Below are 24857 nucleotides of genomic sequence, written 5' to 3'. Positions count from 1 at the left end.
TTAACTGAAGGAAGCACCGGTTTCTTCTCCATATGGTCTGTACTGAGGAGGTTGGTGTATGTTAAATACATATATATATATATATATATATATATCTGTATGTAAATATTGAACAAAGCAATGAACTAATCAGTCTAAAATGTCCCATCCCATTTCGTTTTTCATATCGTTTAGGGTAGTAGAAACTAACACATGACACGGAACTATGAATTCAGAAGGTTAGCAGGTGAAATTCATAAGTCTAAAATGTATAGTCCCATTTCGTTTTTCATATCGTTTAGGGTAGTAGAAACTAACACATGACACGGAACTATGAATTCAGAAGGTTAGCAGGTCAACCGAAATTCATAGAAGGACGCATTTAGTCTAACTGATTTGCATATATTTTGACTCTTGGCACGTTCTCCCAATAAGGAACAATCTCCGACTGAACTAATGATCAAAATATCAAGTAATCTTTGAAAAGCGGCCAAGTGGAGAAGATCTGTGGGAAACACACACCTAGCTGCACACTGACGATGTCTTCTCCTCTGATGACTAAACGTCATCAAACTCAGCGAACAGATCAACCGCCACCTCAGAAACACTCAGTGAACTCACCCGGTCCGCCAGTAATTAGACATTGCTGATCTCATCTGGTAATACCTCGACTTGGTCTAAGAATCAAAGTCCTAGATTGACTGCCAATTTAGCTCCCTTCTTTACGAGAAATGTGACTCATTTATTCCCAAGTTAAATGGTAGATTAAAGCAGGCGCACACAAACGTCGTCCAACTATCACAGAAAACTAGGAATTTAGTCTATCACTAGGAACAAAAACATTTCTTTAAGTGAAAAGCATTGATCAATTTGTGGATGTCAAAGCCCACACATTGTCAGTGCATCTGTTTTATTCTCTTTCGCAACAAATTTTGTTGAGCCGTTCTAAAGAGTGAACCTTCAATAGTATCCCTCCGAATCCTTCATATGATGAGGCCTATCGTGTTTGACTATTTCGTTCCAGTGAAATCTTAGAAGCGAATAGTTTGTTCGTATCACCAATGCTGCTGTAAAAATAAAATCACTGATGGATAAAATTGCATTTCTCCGTAAATTTACATTTAGGGATTTGTTGTGAAGGTGCTGGACACCGTAGCGCAACTTTTGGTGTCGGCTTCTATCACCATGCTGTTACCAGGCTTAGATTTCCAACAGAGGCAGAAAGTAAAAGTATCTGCGTGTTTATACTCAAATAAATAAATGGATATATATGCGTATAAGCTGAGCGTATTCCCGTGAACGTTTTTTTAATCAGAATGTGGGCGCAGATATCTCTCCCTTCGAAATCTACACAATATCCAGTTGTTTTCCACAAAACAGATGATGGACAGGACCACAACCTTTATCGACAGATGTCCGTTGCGGATCACACACTAATGCTGTCCTGTTTGGGCACTAGATGAGGTGGGGACTAGTCGCGTGAGATCAGGTTGTTTTATATAGGCAAAAAATATAAACCACATTGCCGGTGCATTACTGGTATCCATGTTCATTGCTGTCGTGCGCTCACGGTTGTGAAGTGGTGCATACAATCGCCTGCCTTCCTTTGGTTCACTGATTTTCAGCGCACCAAGTTGCGGGAAACTCTTGTGAGTCTGTGTGAATGCGATAACGTGTACGTGAATGGCTGCTACTGCAACGGATAGGAATGATTTTCTGTGAGAACTCAAGCATGAAACGCAGGGCACGTTGGCACGGGTGGACAGGCAAGCGTGATACCATTAAGGGAATTGTCACGCTGGATTAAACTGGGGCGAAATAGCGATCGTAATCCGTGTTTTTATGGAGTTCGGAAAAATCTCATTCGGGAAAAGAATGAAGATAGGCAGGTGAAAATGTTTTCGGTATGGTCATTTCAGATTGTCAGGTAGTTGAGATAGGAATAGTTAAAGCAGGGTGCTTAGCGGAACAAAAACAGAAATGTAGACACTACTGGGTATTCATCACTCATGTAGAACACCACTGTTCACCATGAATTCCAACCAGACCTTACAGACGAGTTACATGTTAGCGTGCTTGTTTGAGTTCAAGTAATTTAGTGACCTCTTTCTCAGCCACCTTCTTTCAGAATTGACTAGATATTCCGACCAAAATGATTGAGAATACTCACGCAACTGCTGCAAAAAAGCCCTCTTCAATGCAAATGTGAATCTGGGTGTAGATCAACTAGAAGGTAGCCCCATGGGATCATGCAGTGTTTCATCCTAAAAAGTGAATGTTTGTGTTCACCTGTTTCCCAATAAAATGCCAAGAGCTTGTGTTTTAGGACCACCGGTGTGAAGTTCCTCGTTCTATTTTGTTTGAACTTGAAAAACGGTTTCAGTAATCTGGAAATTCAGAGAACAATGTTTTGTTCATTTTTCAGAGAAAGAAAGTGACATTGCATGTGGTTACCACCAATGAACTCTAGATTATTGAAGAATTCTGCGTACAGTGAGAAAGTTTGAAGTTGTGGGATGCTTTTTGGAATTCCCCAGAGAGTGTTCCTATGGCGTGAACGAAGAAAACATTATTTTTAGACCACCTGAATTACGAATTTAAATATAAAAACCCAGCTAAGCAAGGCAACTAACGTCTAGGGTTGACAGATTCTACGTCTGGCTGTCCTGACCGTCACCTAATGCGGAACCAAGGCAAAGTAACTTCGGTGTCATTTGTGACCCTATCGACTACGTATGACTTTACCCAACACAAATGCCACTAGTGACAGACAAATTGCTGACATCCTCATGGGTGAAAAGCTGTCATTTTACCCAAGTGAAGTGTTATCTTACGCGATTCTAGATAAGGGCAATCGGGGATGAGTACGAATATGTCAGTATGTGGTGTCTTACTTGCCCAGCCGTCTGGGGCTCACAGTCACATCAATAATTGGCTGACTGCTTGATATGCGGGCCAGCTGACCACTCAATTCCGTACTCAACACATTCTGTCGGCATGCGAATCCAGTTGGCGCCGTAAACTCCTTTTCTCTAAGTAAGCTCAGATGCTCGGAACTGTTACTAGTAATTAGTTGATCATCTTAAACTGCAAAGACTATCTCGAATATAGCAAGTGATAGTCTTGCATCTTTCAGTGATATGCCGGCTCCGTGGATTTAGAAGCTAGAAGCTACTCAGGTAGTTTACCACATTTGCCGTATTTAGGAAAAACTTCAAGATTTTACATTTTTTGTAATTTATCTTGACCGAGCAACAGCACTAGTTTATTCAGTAATCAAGACAAAAGGCAGACACGTTTAATCTGCTATATTGAAGCTGTTGTCGGACATCAGCTGAGAATGTACAAGGTTCACATCATAACGTCTAAGGTGATGTTAGTTACCTAGCCGTACAATTAAAGGTGTCTCATTTCTACTGCAGTAAAACTTATTCTCTGCTACCAAACAGTCACTTCATTAAAAACTTGCAAAATTTCGTGCGGTCTTGTTATTTTGAGCGTGCTTGACGGTTGAACAGCTTGACCCACCTTGGGCTAAGATCGATAAGTGTCATCAGGAGGGTGCCAGAATGAATGCAGTTAAAAGTAGTTCCCTCAGTAATGGTTTGTTTGGTTTCTAAGATTACAAAACTTGATATACGGGTGTTTAAATCGCCAGTTTACTGAAATCTTGGGAATTACAAATCATGTTATGATGCCTTATCATATCATAGAATGCTGGAAGGAGTTCGAATGAAGATTGCGAATTGGGGTGCCCTTTTTCCCCAGTACATAGATAAGTACCAATAACAAATACAGTATTTTATGGCCATGTTTCTTCTTCGTTCCTAACGTTGTTCAATGTTCCCGTCAAACACTATTGTGTGGTTGTTTTCCTTAACCAACCATAGAAAGCTTCGTTAGATAACAAAATTCGGTGGCGGATTTCACCGAAACATCAGGAAGCATCATTAGTTGTTCAGGTGTTTTTACTGTTTAATGTGGTTCACCTTAATAAGCCCTAAAAATAATGAAGCCAGGAATGGGAAAGCAAGGAGTTTTGAGCATTTCTATAAGTAGGAAGTGAGGCATTTACGATTCGATGTCTCGAATATCATTTACGGTAAAGCTTGAAGCGATCATCGTACCAAACATTAAAATTACGCACTATCGTAAAGAAGAGATCCGCTGAAATCTCTTAACACTGAAGTAGTTTTTACGTAAGCGGTTCTTTAACTGTGTATAGTTTGGTGTCAAGTAGAACACAAGATCGACGGCAGTTCGTGGGCTACTCCTACTCGACTTTATCCGACAAAAGGCGAAACAGGTGACGGGCTGTTGCAGTTTTCAACAGCCCCATAAGCAGTCATAATTCGTTCTTGGAGGTGAGCGAGACGGTTCAGTGATTAGAGCGTGAATTTATTAACCGGGAGGTTTACGGCTTGAACTCAACCTCTGCATCTCGACTTCCCTTGCCTAGGCTTTGGCTACCTGGCGGTATCTCAGTCGTTATTGTTCATTCGGGTGGCATGGCAGCTAGACACCGAAAGGGTGTTAGAGCTGAACATAATTCGTTTTTGTTCAAGTGTGTTTCTTAACTTCCTCAAACACTGGAATTGTAAAAATTTTATGGGGCCTCATCTATACATATTTATATATGCCCCTTCGGCACAATGATTCAACGAATTTAGGTGTAGATTTCACCTTGTGAACACTGACTGTGTACTTAGTTTTTGTTAGAGTAACCATCCTGTGATAGGAATAAGCAATTAAAGTAACTTCAAAACACAGTGATATGCGGATTTCTGTTACAGATTAATCATCAGAACAAGCGTGCATGTTTATACGATTATTCAAGCGCATAAAACTCATTGAAATTCGAAAATGAGCACTTTTTTTGGGTTGGCGAAAAAATACTCAATGTTCCTCATTTCATCAACATCAAACTAAGCCACTTAAGCCACTTAAGCATTCTGCTTTCATGTGGGTTTCCATGTACCAGTCGTATAAACCCAATCGTGCTGAGTTTCCTCTTTTTAACGTGGGACATAATCCAATACCTTAGACGACTCTTCAGATATGCACAATCAAAGGGAGCCCCACGTCACGACTAAACTTGAGGCTCTAGTCGTCGCGCTTCCTCAAAAAATGCAGTGGCCTCTTTGTTCCGATAGGACTGATAAGTGCGGATGCACGACCGTTAGTTTGTTCGCTGAATCGGGCAATTTCGTTGAAAACATTTCATCACTCAACGAGGTGACATCATCAACACTTTTTGTGTGGAATTGCATTGCGGTTGGAAGCGCGTGCGCACGCATCAAACGCTTGCAACCGAGCTGTCCAGCCGAAGGCACAAACACACAGATGTTACTACAACTTGAGCTACCAACATTCTCTTCATTTGTAAGTGATGGCAAATTTTAGGGGCGAGATGGCTCAGTGGTTGAGCGCGAATTTTACTGACTGGAAGGTCCGTGGTTCGAACCCGGCGTCTGCCTCTTGACTTTTCTCGTCTAGGCTTGGGCAATCTGGCAGTAGCTCAGCCCCGCGCTTTTTTCGGGTGACATGGCAGTTAGGCATAGGAAGTGTGTTACAGCTGGATGATGACAAATTTTGTGTGCATTCTTTGCGCGCAGATGTCTCATTAGACTTCACTTGACTACGTTTGGTTAGAAAGATTATCCTCACTCATCGGCAATTAGTTATCATTAGTACAGCTCTCAGGCAAGTGGTTTCACTGACAGAATCACTAGGCTTCTTTGATCCAGTTCACTAATATAACGAGATGTCGACACTTCTTCAATCTTCTTAGTGGTGGTATAAAACGCAGTCCATAGGAGAAGAACGTAGAGGAGCGCAAACAGTTTTTTTACAATCGATATATAGGTTCTGATTTGTGGAAGAAACACACTGTAAAGCAGAATCTTCCGAGCGTGCAACACTGGTTGACTCCTAAACATTATGCTGAATGGCGGCTTTCAGAAACTTCTTCCTGCTGGACCACTGAAGCTTTAGCCCACTCAGAATCAACCGTCTTCAAGGATACAACACTTTCCCTGGCTGCTCCAAGTAGTCTGAAAGCAAGTGCACAAATGTGCTGGTACAGTTTTCCCTTCTTATGCCGCTGCTCTGCTATAATACGTATGTTTGACATTGGTGAAATGCAAACGAAATGATAATATCTCTCCAGAAACGGTTCATTACCATCCCCATGTGACTCTGTCAGCATGCTTCAAAGCATAAAATTGATGGGGCGGACTGTCAATATCAGGGCGAATTTAGAAGACCCCACCCCCATCAATTCAGCTCCAACTGGTTCTGTCGCTTAGCCATGCTGTCTTCCGATTAAATGATACACGATTACTGACAGTCTGCCTTGGTCTTTTGATCCAGGACAATCTTATCCCGGGCTAGTCCTAATTGCTAGTCTGGCGACTAATTCATTAGTGGCTCTTTTACACGAATGGCTTTCCACTCACCTGTCAAAATCATTTCTCCGGATCCGCCATCTTGTACTTGTTTATGATTACCAATAGTGAGGAGGCTTTTGTTTTGATGTTCTTCTGCTATACCAATTTTTACATTTGTTGGCTTACAGAGTGCCTGCTTGTTAGCAGCGATTACTCGGCTAGGACTGAGCTGGCTATTCACGACACAATTAAAATTTCAAAGTTTCGACTGATTCACTATGTGTTGATGATTACAAGTCCGATTTACGAATTTACTTTTGAGTAGCTTTAAAAAAACGTAGGAAACGCAATAATCACACTATTGTTTAGCCCCTCCTGACCGATAGGTTAGATGTTTCATCACTGTCTGCAGAGTCATGCTTTCGAAATTCTTTGGGTTCCTTGTGATGTGCACTGCTGATGATTTCTAGTGAGGATGAAAGAGATGTAGAGTGCCCCTCAGCTTTTCAGCATAGATGGTCCTCGCCGGCTGGACAAAGTCTCAAGTGAAAATACACTTTTTGTTGTTTTATCAAACTTCACCTACTGCTCAACGCCCTGACTGAGTATAGCACTAACAATTTCACTTTTTCCATTTATCGGCCCTTGTTATCATCTGCAAAGTGTTCTTCCACATATCTCCCCAATAGGTTTTTTTATCCCTTTTCCTGAGAAACCAATAAGCACCTTATCAGCCAATTTTCTTTCTGGTAAAAAATGAAAACTCTTCCGTCTATTCACTGTTCATCTTCATTAGTCGGACAAAATCTAGATTGTCTGGGTTTGTAAGGGTGAGATAAACGAGCGATCGGATTGCAGACGCGCAAATTATCAATCACCATTATCGGACACTATACTACTTTGTTTGAAGGCCTCACAAGTGTCCGTTGCACACCTTGCCGCAAAACAATTCTACCTTGCTTTTTGTAGACAAACTTTATTATTTGCGCCAGGTCGGTTTGTGGAAATCTGAAGTGAACTCGCCTAAGCAGGTTTTCACCTTATTGAAGTGATTTTGAGTTCACAGCAGCTTAGTATACTCAAGCCCCAAAAAACCAATTGAGTTTACTCAAGTTTGAGAAACGGTCTAACCTGAAGATAGCTTGTGCAGTCAGAGGTAAATACTCTAACCTAATTCATCTCACGATCCAGACATATGGGGTATAGAAAGGATTTCAGCTATAAGACGAGCTGCGTGTGATATTAGTCGTTTCGTACTAAGCCCTTCGGTGCAATTCGATATAAAAGGTAAACGTAAAACATGCCACTCCTCTGGATATTTATGTGTAAAGCTAACTTCCAGTCCGTCCACTTGCCAAAATGTGCACTCATCTACCTATCTATCTATCTATCTATCTATCTATCTATCTATCTATCTATCTATCTATCTATCTATCTATCTATCTATCTATCTATCTATCTATCTATCTATCTATCTATCTATCTATCTATCTATCTATCTATCTATCTATCTATCTATCTATCTATCTATCTATCTATCTATCTATCTATCTATCTATCTATCTATCTATCTATCTATCTATCTATCTATCTATCTATCTATCTTCTATCTAATCTATCTATCTATCTATCTATCTATCTATCTATCTATCTATCTATCTATCTATCTATCTATCTATCTATCTATCTATCTATCTATCTATCCATCTATTTATTTATTTATTCATTTACCTAATGTATCCAAATGTATGTACATTTTGTCCCTTTCTCCACTATTTTTCCACTTCGCAACTTATAAATCCCCTATTTCTGTTAGCCTCATAGTTACATACGTTAGCTACGAGATTCCATTGTAGCCTAAACATGATATCTGCTTTTGTGGTATTAAGCAGAGCAACTTTACTTCTTATAAACGGGAATAAATTGTTTTGCCAAAATTCTTCTTGAAATCAGGAATTTGTATCTTCCTGATTTCAAGAGTAGGGAAATCGTCTTTACCACTCAAATGAAAAAAGCAACAAAGACGACTGATCCTACCCTCTAGGGAGGTTGATCACGTCTGAAACTACGGAAATTCACTTTTTTAACCGCTAAGTCTTGTTTGTGGTGCGGTCGATAGGCTGTTTTCTCTGAATTCCATGAATACAATCTGTCGTCTTTTGTGATAGTCCATGATAATCAAAGCATATTAACTCAAATTCGGAATTCGGTCGGTTGAGAAATAGGCTAATTTTATTTTAAGCCGTTGAGTCTAATTTACTTATCACTTTAGAACGGAGAGGAGGCATGTGGCGGGATTTGAGCATTTCTTTTAGTCTGCCCGTTCCTGAAAAATAACAAATACAGGGTTACTTATAACTACGGTTCAGCCACAAGACTGAAGTGACAGACAACTGAAAGTGAAACAATACGACACGATCGGAACAACGGAAGTCTGGTTGACTGCGTAGTTACCTCTTGTGCACTCCGACAAGAAGCAGCCTGTGCGATGGGTGTGTAACTAGGAGTACTCGATGATTGGAAAAGCTGAAGAAAAATTCGCCACCTGACCTTTTACAATGCTACTGTGCTAGTGATTCAATACCCAACCGTGTGTATTTTCCGTTTTTTATGTCACTGACAGTGTCTCTTCAACTGAATATACACTAATATATCGAGTAGTTGACAGTCAGAGCGGTTGAACCATGCCCAATCTGTAGTCGATCCCCTTTTTGGTCTCTTCAACACATGTTTTTAAGGGACGACAACACGGTTATCTAAGCACCGGTCAGAACAAAACAAAAAGAACCACATCAAGTGGACTACTTCGTATTCCTGCAACCTGAATTTAGGTGTCCTGCAGTTAGGCAGATTTTCAGTGTTACACCCTAAAAGCCTGGTGGCAACCAGTGAGTACAGTTACTCAATTAAGGGAAGGCGGACCATGATCTAATAAGACATACTAGTGAGACCTATTTTTTGTGCAAAAGGTTTCATCTACCACAAGTTTGTTTGTTAGCTTGGAAGGTCATGCAAAGAAGTGTTCGTCTCCCAAGAAGTCCTTTTGAAACTAGTCGAGTATTATTTCGGTGCTTTTTGAAAAAAGGCATTCTGTTAAAGTTGATACGTCCTGTATTAGGCGGCTGAATGCTTTTGCGATTATTTGATAAACGAGGACATTAATAAAGGGCCCCTGGTGAACCTTCTAATCGCATTATTTTATTATTCGTAGGAAACCTCAGATTTGGAGTAAACGACCATAGATTGACAGTCTGCATGGACAAATCCACGCTTGAATCTTTCTGTGAGTGAATGGAAGACGGGTTACAAATAATATTCCCGATGCGCTGTTTTGCAGGTGTGATTCTCGTTTATGTTCTACAATCACTACCTATGAATAAATTCCAAATTCTCATACTATCCCAATTTTTCACCCCAATAGTGATGCCTTTTCTGGGTGTGAATGCAATTATTGTTTAACAATTTTATGGATTTATCTGAAAAGAGGCTCGTTGAATGTTTGTTACCAGATTCACTTTTAATTTTAATCTTAAGTAACCATGGAACAATTAATATTCAACATTTTTCATTCTTTCAACGATGACTAACAAAACAATCAGGTCTTAACTTTGTTTTCCAGAACAAGATGAAGCTCCATCCTAGAAAACCTAATAGAAGAAGCAGAATTCTTGGAAAAAGTGCCAAAAGGTTTGCTGGTACGGTTTGCAAAAAAATCATGCTAACGGTGATCTCTAAAACCGGGAATTTTGTGAAGTCGAAACGAACCGCTGTCTATTCACTTCTATCGTTCAAAGAAAATCATTTGGCTGAAAACATCGAAAGCTGGGTTTTTCCTTATGGGAATTCTAGACTGCTGCTTGGATGCTCATGACAAAAGAATTGATCACCAATAGAACATGCTTTGGTCGTTCACAGTCGTTTGATCGGTCATTCACGCAGTGCATTGGTTTGATTGCAGTTGTGCAGATATCTACAGGGGCACAAAAGGCCACTATCTATTAGGGCGGGCCCTCGAACATGCACCAGTTCTCATACGTATGATGCACTGAAAAGTTCGATCTACCAGTGTAACAGTGGTACTGTTGATTGGGTAGGCTTGCGAGGAGTATGTTTTCTACTTGTAAATTCGCTTTGCGTTTCTTGGAAAGTGAGATCTGTTGCGGGATTTCTAGAGTCTCTTTGTAGCATTTGCTTGGATTTGAGCAACAGTCAATGAATATCCAGGAAAGTTCAGGACGACGCGAAGCGGGAGAGGATGGATGTTCAGTTTTTGTAAATAAGATGCAAATGAGAGTTTTTCTTCTCTGTCCAATAGTCCGTAACTGGTCAGTTGGCATTTTCTAATGAATAACTCCGCAGCCAAGGCCTTTTTTCACCAGTATGGCAATGTCGTCATGGGCGTGGTTGAGGCCAAACTACCGACCCTGTACAATCGTACAAATCATAGGAGCAGCAATTCGGACTTCATTACGAATATCCTAGTCCTAATGAATGAATAGTCGCGTCTCAAAAACACCATTAATCATACGCTTAGCCAAACGTGCTGTTACAATAACACTGCAACACAAACTGTAACTTACTTGCGTTGAGGTCTCCACGCTGAGATCTCAACAGTCTGGTGTTTGCGTCAGCGGGTGGTTAGGGTAAAGCTACATGTCCCAAAAGTCACAATCAAATGATTTTTTTCTCATTGGACGTATCGGCAAACAAGTAAACTGAGATATGCTCATGAAACTGACAGAGACGAACCGGTGTGTAACCAAAGTTGATTTCGACATGCCCGTTAATTGAATCCCCTGAAGTGTAGCATGCCTCTAGGAATTCCAAACACCGATTAGGTACCACGACAACCATCTCACGAATCACAAAATAGCTTCATTCAAATTCTTTTCGGAAGGGCGGAGACTCATTTCAATACAAAGGAACCCAAAAGGGAAGATTACCTCTGTCGTGTACTTTAAAACAACGGATATCCCAAGAACTTCATCAGAAGAAGCGCAAAGAGTCATTCTTACTTTTTACAACTCCTGAGCTTCAAAGAAGTTTCTTTAACTAATGGTTAGGGTCAAAATTTTGTAAGTCTAGTGAACAACGGCTTCATTTTTAAGATCCATAAGTTTTATAGTGTGCATCTTCGTCAGCTACCGTCTCCGAATTTTTTCCGCGAGAAAATCATTTTGGCCTAATCTGTTACTTTCACCGTTAGGTGATCGAGCAGTATTCTTAAAAACATTATTATAAACACTGGTTGACCGCGGTAAACTGCACGCTGGAAGTACGGAATCGCTAACTGTACATGCTGCGCGATTCAGTAAACGGATGAAGGATCAAGAAGTAGCTCCATCCCTACCTGGGATCGCAGCACAGAAACACTAGTGAAGTTAATGACTCCGTATCGATCAAGCTGATTCCACTTCGAAGCGCGAAGCGAAATTTAGTTGTGTGTAAGTTTGCAACGCGCTCTTATGTGTATTTCAATCACATGAAGCTTGTCCTCACGCAACGGTTGTCTTAGCGTTTTCCATATAAAGTTAGGCCATCACGGGTGCAAAATACAACTCCTCTTTTCATTCATGACTGACGCTACCACGAGAATGGCTCCAAATCCATTTGAACAAAACTTCTTTCAGGTGCGACGTCGGAAATATTGAGTACGGTTTTAATGCGTTTCTTCTTATCTCAATTTACCGCTTAGGAAAGAAGAACGGATTTTACCAAGTGCACTCTGAACCTCCGGAATGTAAAATTTTTCTGTCCGAAATGGATCGGTGGTTTTCAAAGCCCAGTACAGTACAGTGAACTCTGCGTTCGTTCCTCTTGGTCGATTCATCCAACTTGGAGGTTCTGCTTACTCCCGTTCTCAAGCTGCAGATCAGATCGCCTGGAAGATAAGCGAAGCCATGTCACATGTGCATTGCTTTCACATCGTGCCCTTCGCGTCGGGAAAAAGTCAGGCCATCCGTCATCTACTATTTTTTTACCTGTGCGCAATCGTTCCACCACTACCGTACACAAAAATTGTATGGCCACCTGCGTCTTTTGCCATTTATCACTTTAGCAGATCAAGTAGAGATGGTGTAAAAGTGTACAGGTTTAGAAGGCTGGAAAAACTGTCAAAAACTGCGGTGTATTGTGGCTACCGTGCGCATATTACGAGCACATGGTACTCAGCTTATGACTTGTTAATATCTCAAGGTCTGTGAAAGTAGCTGCCATTGAGATTTCTGCCACAAATCAAATAATCTATATTTCGCGTTGAGAGACTTTTCAGTACCGCTTTGAGTTGGTTTCAAATAACCTCAGTGTTTCGAATATTTTGACCCTGACCATGTGAAGTTAACTTGGCTTTAAATTGATGTTGGCGGCGCATTGCAAAGCTAGGGCGCCTGAGTCACACTGGCTGTGCAGCTTATTCTATTGCGATGTATCCGGACGTAGGAATACGGCGTACGAATCGTGTTCTGCTTGTAGTCCGAGCTGGAAAGTTCACTTTCAAACTTATTTTTAACCTCAAAGAACAGATAAACGACTACTTGAGCTGCAATAATATCAAAGATTCGACTTATCTACTATTACAAACCAAGTTCCAAAGTTGCGAACTTATCAATCAATATTGTGCGAATAAAAAATATTAAATTATCCCTCTGGTTTTCGGTGTTCTGACTACGTGACATGATTCTGGTCATACTAATCTGTCTGCTCAATTTTCCTGTTGATATATACGTATACATTTTCTGCATGTTTCACGTTCAAAAATTGAGTAGTGTTGAAGAAATATTCACATTTCATAGCTTGTCTTGTATCCCTACCATTACTTGTCTTTATTTACGTTGGAGTATCTAGAAAACCACGGTCTTTATAACTAGTCCAAGAAGGAGCGGGTGTAAAGGTATACACTGGTCACCTGAAAGGAACCTGCTTTCTCCGAAGTTTCACAATCCTAAAGCAGTACAGAACTGCTTCATTCGGCACTGCTGGCGCTGAACTTCGAAACACTTGGCATTGTGTTACACATGCTCAAGTCATTCACGTTTGAATACCGAGAAGGCATACACAACTGTTATGCACCGTTTGAAGAGGGCCAAGTTCTGCTTCTGTCAGTCACTCAAGACTACTTACATGTTTCCTGAGGGTTTTTTGCACCTTTCATCTTGTTTCAGTTATCTAATCGGCTTGCGAAAAGCCGACAACTGGACCCAGTCAAATATCCGTTTGAAATTTCGTTGTTACTGGAATACAAATCGAGTTTATGCGATCAAGTGTAAACACTTCGTAGTCAAAAACTATGAGCATGGATCGAGAAACTCGCACCAGACGAAATTGTCGCTTGTAGAAAACACTGTCCAAATAGATTAGCGCAGTTTTTCGCTAGCATGACAGCTTTCTGAACTTCTGACGCTTTGAAGCGTTGCGAGTACTGCCTCATCTAGTCTCAACCTCAACAACTGACGTAGTTTGACCGTCCGAACATTAGAGGCCACCGGAAGTAAACGACCGCTGAATAATGACATCTCCTTAGTATACATGCTTTTTATCCATGTTCGACACCAATGTAGTTGTGAAAAAGGAACACCCGTTCCTTCCCCGATGAAAGGCACTATCCTGCACTTTCTGGATCTGTGCACGCATATGATAAGTGTTTAGTTAATGCTCCTACTAGATGACCTGATAGCGGCCGAAGTGGATTTTCTGGTTACCAAGCTGGAAACTTCTATTACTTTGGAAAAAGAACGTGGTCCAAATTCAGGCCCCTTTTTTTCGTGAACAAGCGCTCAACTTTACAACTACCCATCGGTGAAATGTCACGGGATAGATTTTGCAAACTCTCCCGAATGGTATGATAGATTACTGTGCTGCGGTCGACACGAGTTTGAACCGAGATCGCACTTTGGTGCTAACAATTTTGGAATTCCATAATTACGACGGTCCTGACGAGCTTCCTATTCTCATTAACTCAAAAGCCAAATAGTACAAATTACACAAAAAGCTAGAAAACGTAAAACTTTCAAATTTGGTAAAGGATTTAGTAATTTGTGTTGCTTTTGAAACAGTTTATCACGTAGGTATTAGGCAAAACTAGTGAGGAGATTTTAAAGCCATGGTCGAAATTCCACCCTCGAAGTGAGGTCACTTTACGCTGCAAAGCAATAGGGGCACTGTACACATGCTTCATCCTCGGACTGCCATCACCCTAGACACCTAATGGACCAATCAAGTGATTCGGAGCCACGGGTGTAATATCGGTAAGGATAACTTCCGAGGCCGACCTTCGATTCCTGCTCACTCGTGCGACTGGTTTCCTGAGTGAAAACCTTTAAAATGTAATTGTGTTATAGAGCGTGTTCTGAGTTTCCGAGAAGCAGCTTATCTCCTGTTTTCCATAGCGGGTTAATTTTGATGTTGTCATTCTCAGTAAGTTTGCATGTTTTGAGCAGTGCAGTAGAAAAGGTCACGTTGATTTGAATTTATTCCCAATGTGAGCAAGCAGTCAGAATACCCATTAACGGTTTAATCCTGTTTCAAGTTTGTCGTGAAGGTGTGGTCTTAGGGTTTCGATCTTTGTCACACTTGATTTATACATACACTGCATCGGGAACTCATTTGCATTCCAAATTGATGTGATAAACAGCTTAAACCACCCTACCATTAGATTTGTCTTCAATTGAGTGTTCAGTGCAAAAGCTAATCTCGGGCTTTGGCCTGGTCGATATTCATAATACCATTGTATTTTTCGTTTTACTTGGTATGATGAGATTATTCAAAACCCGCCGATGGTCAATTAGCAGTTTCGCGGTTTTCCGTTTTCAGGATTTAGTGTTTGGGGTCGTTTCCGTTGTCCTAGTTAATCAGTTTGTCCTACATTAACCTGATTTTAAGGTCTGTTCTGTTTGCGGTGTATTTGCATATCAGATGGATGTAAACCCAGGTGCCATCTACCTCCAGAGGAATTTCCCATTTGTGAGGTGGGGATCTGTCGACGAATTGTGTCCCATCTTACCATATGACTTATTAGGAACGATGTCGGAAGGTCCTCAAAACACAAGCGGTCAAAATGTTGTCAGATAGCCTGTCTTCTATATGTTCGTCTTCCATATCGAAAAGGCGTGTTGCAGTCAATTCCGTAAATACAAGGATGGCAGACAGGAATGAAAACATATGCTGGGTGAATCGAGGAGGCCTCCGTCCGTTGTATGTCTGTGTGTGCATGAGGCCCGATCTTAGGGTGACTATCTCATCTTTGGTCATAAATCTGATGTGCTGGAATACCTGTGTAGACCTCGATCGCACACTCGTGCTCTGGCGGTTCTGATTAGGCTTTTCAGGTCAGTGCGAAATGCCAAATAAAGCCGAGTCTACTGACAGAGCTTGAAGTATGATATATCCAGAAGGTCAAAGAGTGGAAGGAGTGTTAAATGATAGTACTGTCCACAAGTTGTTCTATTTCGGTCGTTCGGGGAGTAGTAGGAAACCGCTTATCAGTGGATCAGTCAAGTTTATTGGTTCCATGGTACCCAGCAAAAGATCGCCTGGACCACACAACTTCACACAAAGTTCAGCTAGGCACCAAAGTTTAGATATTTGGCAGAAACATGAGTAGAAAATATGCAACCAACTTTCGCCGCAGAAGTATATAATTGTGCAACTGAGCTCAATCATTGCGTTGCCCCGAACCCCGATGACCATCTGTCTGCTCTGTTAAAAGACGGAAATGAATTCCTTAATTATTGTCTGCCCAATTTATCCATGTGTACCTACAATAAAGAAACTGTCTGGGGCAACTAATAATAAAGTATGGTTGCATCTTCCGCAGTAACCATAGAGGTGTCAGATTGACTTCCGTTTCAACAGAGTTTCTGCAATTACCGTCGGCTTGAGGCAGCACCCAAAACTTCAAACTGTGAGCACCAAGCGGCACTTTGACGGCGTTGAAATTGCATCAGCATCCTGACACTCATTAAAGAAGACTCAAAATTTAGGCGCATCTGGATTTAAAGTGCGCGTTTAATTCTGTCGATCAATCAGTCCTTTCAGTCGCAAATGCTCATTCGAAAAGTTTTAAAGTTCGTAAACATAATCCAATTATGGTATTCAAATACGCTCGTGAATGTGTGAGTGTGCGGAAAGTTTTCCTGAAGAGGCAATGTACACCAGGCATAGGCATTCTTCCCAATTTCGTTCATTTGTGTCATCGGTGAAATAATTAGACGAATGCATGGGTTCTTCAAAACTCCAGGAGGCAAAGCACTGCTGGTGAAAAGCCTGTTGACCTGGAATGCGCAAGCGACATTTTCGTGATGTATGAAGAGAGAAGAATGCATCAGAAGTGCTGAACAGACTGTGTATAATCATACCATTTTTCGGCACGTTCTTTGCGCCTACAAAGCGTTAAGTCGTGCCCGAGAGTATATTCGTTGCAACTCAAGGAAGGGCATCCATGGTTATGAATAAGTTTAGATATTTTGGTAGTTGTATTATCTCCTACAGAGAAGTCTGTTGAAGTTAGTCTGAAGGTCTAAAAGTCTGCGTTACTTGTGGAGCCACCGGTTCCTCCGAGTCGTGTATGGCAGCAGAATATAGCCTAGGCGAACAGGTGATCTAAGACGCCATCATATTTTTTACAATTGATGTCTCCGTAGTGTTGCGAATATCGCATAACGTTGATGAAATTCTAATGGAATAGTTAAAAAAGGGTATTCATTTAAGCAACAGTTATTTCAGTTAGACTAAATATTCGAACACATTTGTGGAAGCTCACCACTTGCTATGCATGCCAAATGATCGTTTACGAAGAATGATGTTGCCATTTTTGCCTCCCTCAGAATGATGCAAACCTCAGGGCGAACAACGTATGACTTGACGGTAGTAGGTGAAAGTTTGTATTTTGTATTTTGTTAGTAGGTTTCGACTTCCAGAAAGGAAGCATCATCATGTTCCCTTCATTTGACTTGGTGTGTTGCGAAAAGTGGCTGTCAGTCGACGTCAATGGCTTCCGTAACTTCAGTTACTTTCCAGGTTGTCCAAATGGATGTTTGGTGGAATAGTCACCTCATAATGCTAGCGGTGGACCAGTATCAAGTCCCTAACCAATCCAATCCTTCATTCTCTGCTTTAAAACGTTAGAAACTGTTAGAGAAGCCTTGTGTTTTTGAGGCAATCAGGTGGCAGATTTTAACAGTGATGTTGCCGCCTCTGATGATGATGGTTACGACAGTAATGATGGTAGTGAAAGAGAGAATGACAACCCTGAGCTCCACTTATCCCTGCAATAATTCACAGGGTACCACGAGAGAACTACAGCCCTGGTCTGATAAGTGATTTGCCACATGTCACTTCACATCAGTAAATGAGGTCGAATTAAGTCCGCTATACAAAAGGACTGGACACAAATCATACCGCAGAATAAAAGTTGTCGGGAAATCCTTGTTTCATTTCTTGCGTTCAATCTTCAATCCATAATGTATGCCGGAAAACAATTTTTTACACGCTGTTATACAAAGTAGTAAGGATTTCCCAGAATATTCGTAATCTAGATACTTATGACGGATGATTATCACTCATAGCGGTGCAAGTTTCCCAGACTGACTGTTGACTTGTTCGTTGGGTTAAGCAGGTTTGCCGCAATTCATCAATTCAGCGACAATTCAGTAACGAAATAATCTTTGACTCCACAAACTGAGTTAGAAAAGTACGAAGGTTCTCGCTTTTTGCAGCTCACAGCCATTATCCTACTGTTGCCGGAGAGATGCTAGCCAAAGTGAGAAAAACGGAAAACACTATTCATCCAACAAAAATGTAAACTGTGCACACAATGAGGAAAATTTGGATTACTGAACAGTGGGAACTCGTTGGAAGAATTTTTGTTGGCGGGCTTGAAAATTTCACACACGAACAATCAGTCCCGAAGCTGCTGTGCGCATGCGTCATTTTACGGCAAAATTGAAGAAACACAGCAATTGCGCCAGAGAATTAACTTACACTGACAACACAAGTGAGTCATTCACAAAAATGTCACACCGATTTTGAATGTGGAGCATATGATCCGGACAGCGATGTTACTCAGGCGTAGAAAAAACAAGTGCCCGTTTGGTGGAAATCGACCACAGCGGTATGGAAGCAAATTTGGGTGTGGATATAGGACCGTAAATGGAACACACACATTTGCATATTAGTCGACTATTAACAGGAGACCGAATTGACACCAAGTTTCAAGCTGACTTAGCCCAAGTAATCTACTGTTCTTGATAGCCACTTCCAGATGAATCCACTTCGGATATCTTTAGTCGGCTGGCAATTCCAGTCTTGATGAGTTGTACACAAGCCTCTTCGTGATTACAGACTTGAAGGACAGTTTTGGAATTTGTTTAAATCTATTTCCAGGAGGAACTGAATTCGTGCACTTTCTGTCTGCTCATGAGAATTCAGTAACCTCAGCAGATCAGCAGGGGCTTTAAGGGGTAATCCGTTTGAAATCCAATCACCTTAAAGAAAACTCTTAGGATTTCTGATGCTCTCTGCATCCACAGAATGCTTGATGATGATTTTGAGAACCGTCTTTAAACCAGTATCTCAAAAAATTATTTTGCTTTTCGCTGGGGTAATTCGGAAGGATTCAACTCTGAAATGGATGACTCAAGAGAAACTCTAGCTTAGTGATTTCTTAAAAAAATAGCAGTTCTTCTAAAACCACGGGTCCAACCTTGAAAACACGGCGAACTTTGAAGTCCCCGCCTTTTGTCGGTAGATATGGCATCTGTCTGTCACAGATGAAATCAAGGTCGGTGATGGTCAGTCGAAATAACCTTATGAACACATGAGACATAGTGAGCAAGTGTGAGAACGTGATTGTATTTTTGAACATATATACGAACCGATAAGTTCTTCCTTCCGAGAATGGTACAAAACGGGCACCCACGAACGATTTCTTTGTGACTTCCGATCTCCAAAAAACCACTAGATCGGTCATAATTTGACCTTTGAAGAGTGCATTACCTTCCGAAGAAGGGCCAGGAAGCCATAGAAAAAACAGTCCCAACGGCCAAACAGCCGGTGCACCGACGGCTTTTGAACTACTCGTAATAGGTTTAAACTAACGGAACGAGAGCAAATGCACATCCACAGTTCTGCCCTTATCGCTTGACCTCTGGCTTACTCGTATGTTGTACTGAACAGCACCCTCTTCTCACTACTGCCGCTCTGGTTGTTGGATTCGAACACTGACAGTATCCCTATGGCTTGTTGCCATGAGAACCCCACCATGTACTGGTTTGAATGAGGAACTTTTTGTGAGGTGATGGAGGGAGGTTCATCACAGACAACAACGCATCAATGGTAGATACTGGCTTTTAACTGCAATACAAAGCGAGAGAAAATGCGTCTTAGCAAACTGCGAGAAAAACAAGGGTAAGGGCTTGGTGCAAGACAACTTGGTATCCTTAGATGACCCGTCAAGTACGAGGTGTCGAGACAATTGAGCAGCGGTAAACTTTCATAACATTAAATCGACGTAGGAAACCACCAACGCCACTCAACTGAGATTCGTTATGAAACTTTACGCAACATAATCTTAGAGAATAGCGATGACAAAACAACTCAAATTAGTTAGTTCGGTTGGAAGGTAACAGTGCTCTCACCTCGAGGATCGGTTATACGTCAACCCCGGTATGGTTTCCAACAACCTTCATCGAAATCTATGCAAGCTCCAATCACGAGGCTGATTCCTCACGAAGCATTGTTGTCTGACAACCTACCATCTGCTAGATTGTGAGGGATGAACACTTTTTTTCGTATCTGATGGGTGGATCGCAGTCACCTTATCTTGTGTGATTCTCCATCGTGGAAACGCTACATTCACCTAACTCTTGACACATTACAAAAACATTAGAGATCAAGTAGCTGAAGACGGAAAACGAGGGAGTTCTCATTCAATTCAAGGAAAATTTTAGGCTCAACCCTCTTCAGTCATACATTCAAAGTCAGCTTAGAATGTAAACCTCGAGGAGATGTCATATCCGAGGCATCAAGAATGAATTATTCGAACCCCCGAAATAAACTAAATATTGAGTGGCAAATAGATATGAAGGGATTTTTCGATGATCATACAAGATATTATGGTATTATGTTTATTTGGTTCCGGCTTTATGTCACGGCATCGCTTGTGATGCAACGAAGTCAGATTTTAAAAGTGCTTCAACTGAGGAGAAGCGGGATTAAAACACTTAATAAACCGCAAGTGTCATGCCGGACACCACTCGAACCGATAAATAATCCAACTGCTTTACTTGCGACGAAAAATTGAAGTTTTTTTTAAATTGGAGATATTTGGTATGGGCTTCATCATACCATGAGGCCAAAACAATCGACGGCCCCTGATTACTCCACATGAAGAAAAAGCACTTGGGCCTGTACGCAATTCTTTCGCAACTTTCCTACAACTCGGTGCACTCAAAATCTTTTTTCTTCATGGTAATCTTTTTCTGAGGATGACTACATTTAGTTGCCTGCCTTCTAACAGCAGGTGCGAAAAATTGAACCAGCCTGTTGTTATCGAGTTTAACTGGGTTTGTATCCATTCGATCCGTGCGTTTTCACCGATATAAATCCCAACCAAATTTTCCATTTTTCCACACACAAAGTTCCATCCTAGAACACCCCTGTTGTTTTGCCTTAAATGCAAAACCGTTCATTAGACGTCGCAATGCTATATTTTCCGAGCTCATAAAATATGGGTCCCTAATTGCCCACCATTCGTTTATGTGGCTTATCTTCGCCTGTGCAAATGACTTTCTCTTCTTATCAGTGATGAATCGTATTCACCACCAAGCCTATCCGAAAAGTAAACAATCTGTCCAAAAATATTGTGAACTAGTTCCAACTTTATTCCGTTGTGATATTTCAAGTTTATTTGCATTCATCTCTGAAAATTTTATCACCCCCACTGACAGTACCTTTATTTCTTGATTAATGGCTTACCTGGAAGAAAACATAGTCCTATATTTTTTGATCGTACCAAGAATGACTATTAAACAAGAAATGTTTGCCTGCTGATAAACACGGGAAACTTATCGCATCCGAAGCTAATTCAGCCTGACTGCATATGGCAAGTCTCACCAATATGAACTGCTAAGTGGAAGCAGTTCAATTTGGTTCATTTAGGGGATATTTCGGGATAATAGTAATACATATGCAGGCCATATGAAGACGTAATAAAACAAAAGCCATTTTGATGTAGTCCTTGTCGCTGCTTGTGATTGCATCCACAAGCAGAAGCTGAATTTCTTCCACCAGTTCTATAAACCGCACATCCAATGGAATGGCATCACCCGACTTCTGTCTATCTCCACGCTTCTTTTGCACGTGCATACTTCCTAACACTTAGTAACTTACCGAACCGGGCATCAAAAACTTTCAAATGCGTATGGGCACACTTGCAACTTGCCGTACCTAAAAAGTGTATCTGTGAGCTCGCGCATTTACTGCGGGACTAATCCTACAGATGACAATATGGTTACCGAGATTGCTACTGAAATGTGGCCTCCGTTACGCGCTAATGATTATCATTTATCCACATTCCCATCACTCTCGTTGAACAGTCGTCCTCCTGTCCTGGCGCAGTTATTCTGGTGGATCCACACCAAAGGGGGTGGAAGCACTGGACTCGAGTTTCGCTCTCACTATAGCTCATCAGCAGTGCATATCCAATGGCCGTGTTCGGGGGTTCGAACTCCGGACACCTGACATGCGAGGAGAACGTGTTACCACTATTCCACCAGCGTATGTTGGACGAATCTGAATTCCCATGTCTGAACGGGTGAACGTGTTCATGCTTGAGAGATGTGATTGGTGTGTCCGACACAACATTGATACGACGACCCAGTAACCGTCCTGGTTGTGACGATCGATTGGCCCGCTTGTCAGGACTTCCCAGTCAGGTAGCGCCGCAGACACTTGAAACCCTCTAGACAACATTGTTGATGCATGTTGTGGGGTTTGCGGTATGTGGATTGTTCGCATTATCCTTTAGTAATCATTTAGTTAAGTTCTGTTCCCAAAACTCAGTTTTAGCACGTCTCTCGTGAGTATCAGTGACTAGACAGATATGAGGTCCAACCAGTCACTATCTAACAACTCAATTGGCCACCGCTTGGTGGTAATGAAAACAGTTCTTTGCGTCGTAGGTTCACAGCGATTCAGGAGAGCCTTGAGTAGGTTTCTATTAGTATATTCTTCGCAAACAGTCACCGAATATATGTTGTACCGTACGTCTTGAAACCAAAGCCTTTATCCTAACACCATCTATAACCAACTCATAGATATTTATACCTCTTAAAAAGTTGTCAGATGTAAAATTATTTTTAGCATAATACACTCATTTTCAAACAACTTTGGTTTTGCGAGAGACTCACCTGGAACCCAGCTGATACTCTTATTTGTGATGCTTTCAGAAACCTTATATATAGTACATTAGGTCTATACATGTATCACGATTTCTCGAATATCGTAGCGACTGAAACATGAGGCGGCCTGGTGCAACACATTCAGTTGTGTGGAAGCATCACAAAGGAGGAATTCAGCTGGCTTCCACGTAAGTCTCTTGCAAAACCAAATTTATTTGCAAATGAGTAGTGTATTTCGCTAATTTTGAGCAATTTGGTTTCAAGTAGAACATGAGATTGTCTGAAACTCAGGGACTGCGCCAAAGTAATGGACCCCAAGAAGGGCGAAGCCGGTCTTGGATTGTCGAAAAAATTTCAGCAACCTTATAAGTAGTTCATTACGTCTATAAAACTATTTTATTTATTTTCAAGAACACGTGGTGGGCAAAGGTGTTTTTGTAAAATAATGCCCCCATACTCCTGCATTTGAGTACCATCTAGAATAAAAAGAATAAAAAAAGCAATGATAAGGAATTCTGCCGGTTTCACATGACTTCAGTCAAATAACCGTTTAATTATCATGCTGATTGGTATATCCCGGATCATCTGGTCATCAGCGTGCAGTCACTCCAGCCAAGAAAGAGTCTTCTTGTTTCCGCCAAGATAGCCTGAGCTTCTGAAATGACTACGCGTTTTGTACAAGAACCGGATCTTCAGGGCTAATGGTGATGACCTCAGATGTTGCAAAAATCACCTTCGAACTCTTTGAATACCGGAATGGTACATCATCGATGGTTCGAAATGCTAACTTAGGGTCCGAAGTGCAATTTGCGTACGAAATAAGCCTGAGCACTATTCTTCTTTCTTTAGTTTGCTGTTCTTTTGTTAACAAAAGAGCACTGTTAGAAAGTTGAATCAAAGTCGACCAGCGTACCCATCACTACAAGAACAACGGACTGGATACACATCGTTGTGGTGAACTGAGGCACTCTGTCCTTCAGACTTTGATAGAGTGCGTGACATCAGACGTTTGTCCCCAAGCTCGAACTTTTTTGACGTGAACTGTGCACGACGCAGGGAGAGACAGGCTGTGAAGTATTATCAATTCGATTTCATCAGACTCGCTGATTGAATAACGAGCCAGATCTCTGTTCCAACTCCATCAACCGATCCCATCGACTGTAGGGCATATTAGAGCCACTGATCATGCGGTTAAACCTCAGAACATCATTTAGAGTCCCGGTTTGTAACTTTGACTCTAGGTTTTACCTTCACCAATGCAGTGGTGATTATTCATCTTCGGTCAAACTCGAGCGCGCCTAATATCGAAATATGCGCTGTTAGCCTACCGTGGGGGTGAAAGAATCAATCTGAATGGTTTACATTGTCTGCATCTATCCTTTCACTCCCATTTGATCCGTAAAACCTTGATCAGTTTTGGTATGCAATGAGATGAAATAGCTGTGTTGTGCCAAGGTAATAAAGCGTTGCAGTGTTTCAAATCATGAATCGTACTTTACGTTTTGAGCGGTGTGATCAACGAATTGAGCCTTTCAAGCAACTACTGAATATTCTGGCCGCTAGGTATTATAGGAAATGAGATTACAAAATGAATCGTACCGAAGGTGGATCTTGAAGTAACAGACTGTTCAGTACTTCGTCCTGATCACTGCCACCGCCTTAGGTCCCAGATAATAAAAAACTGTCTGCATTCTGATGGGTTGGAAGCTTCAGCTTGACCGCTGTGAAACGATTCAATCAGCAGCCAACCTACCATCATCGAAAAACATCACTTATCACCATCCGTAGCATTGTCATCATCATGGTTACCAGATGCCAACCAGGTACACGCTGTCCAATGGTTCGTCACGAAGAGACTGGAACTTACCGTGGTGTGACGGTTTGCGCACCTCAGCGATCCATTGAGCTATACTGGAGAGTGTCCCGCGACACTCACAGAGTCTCTCATACCAGGTTGGTCAAGGTTAGAGGTCTGACGAACCCAGTCTCCTGGCTCTCCAGGTTGGGGGTTGGAACATGTGGCGACTTGTTCCGTAGAAACGGTAATGCATTTGCATTTCCCGCCAAACACCGCTGCCTTGCGGTTAGGCTTTTG

This window comes from Opisthorchis viverrini (assembly GCF_000715545.1).
Source record: "Opisthorchis viverrini unplaced genomic scaffold opera_v5_33, whole genome shotgun sequence".
Lineage (NCBI taxonomy): Eukaryota > Metazoa > Platyhelminthes > Trematoda > Opisthorchiida > Opisthorchiidae > Opisthorchis > Opisthorchis viverrini.
Note: the sequence above shows the minus strand (reverse complement) of the source record.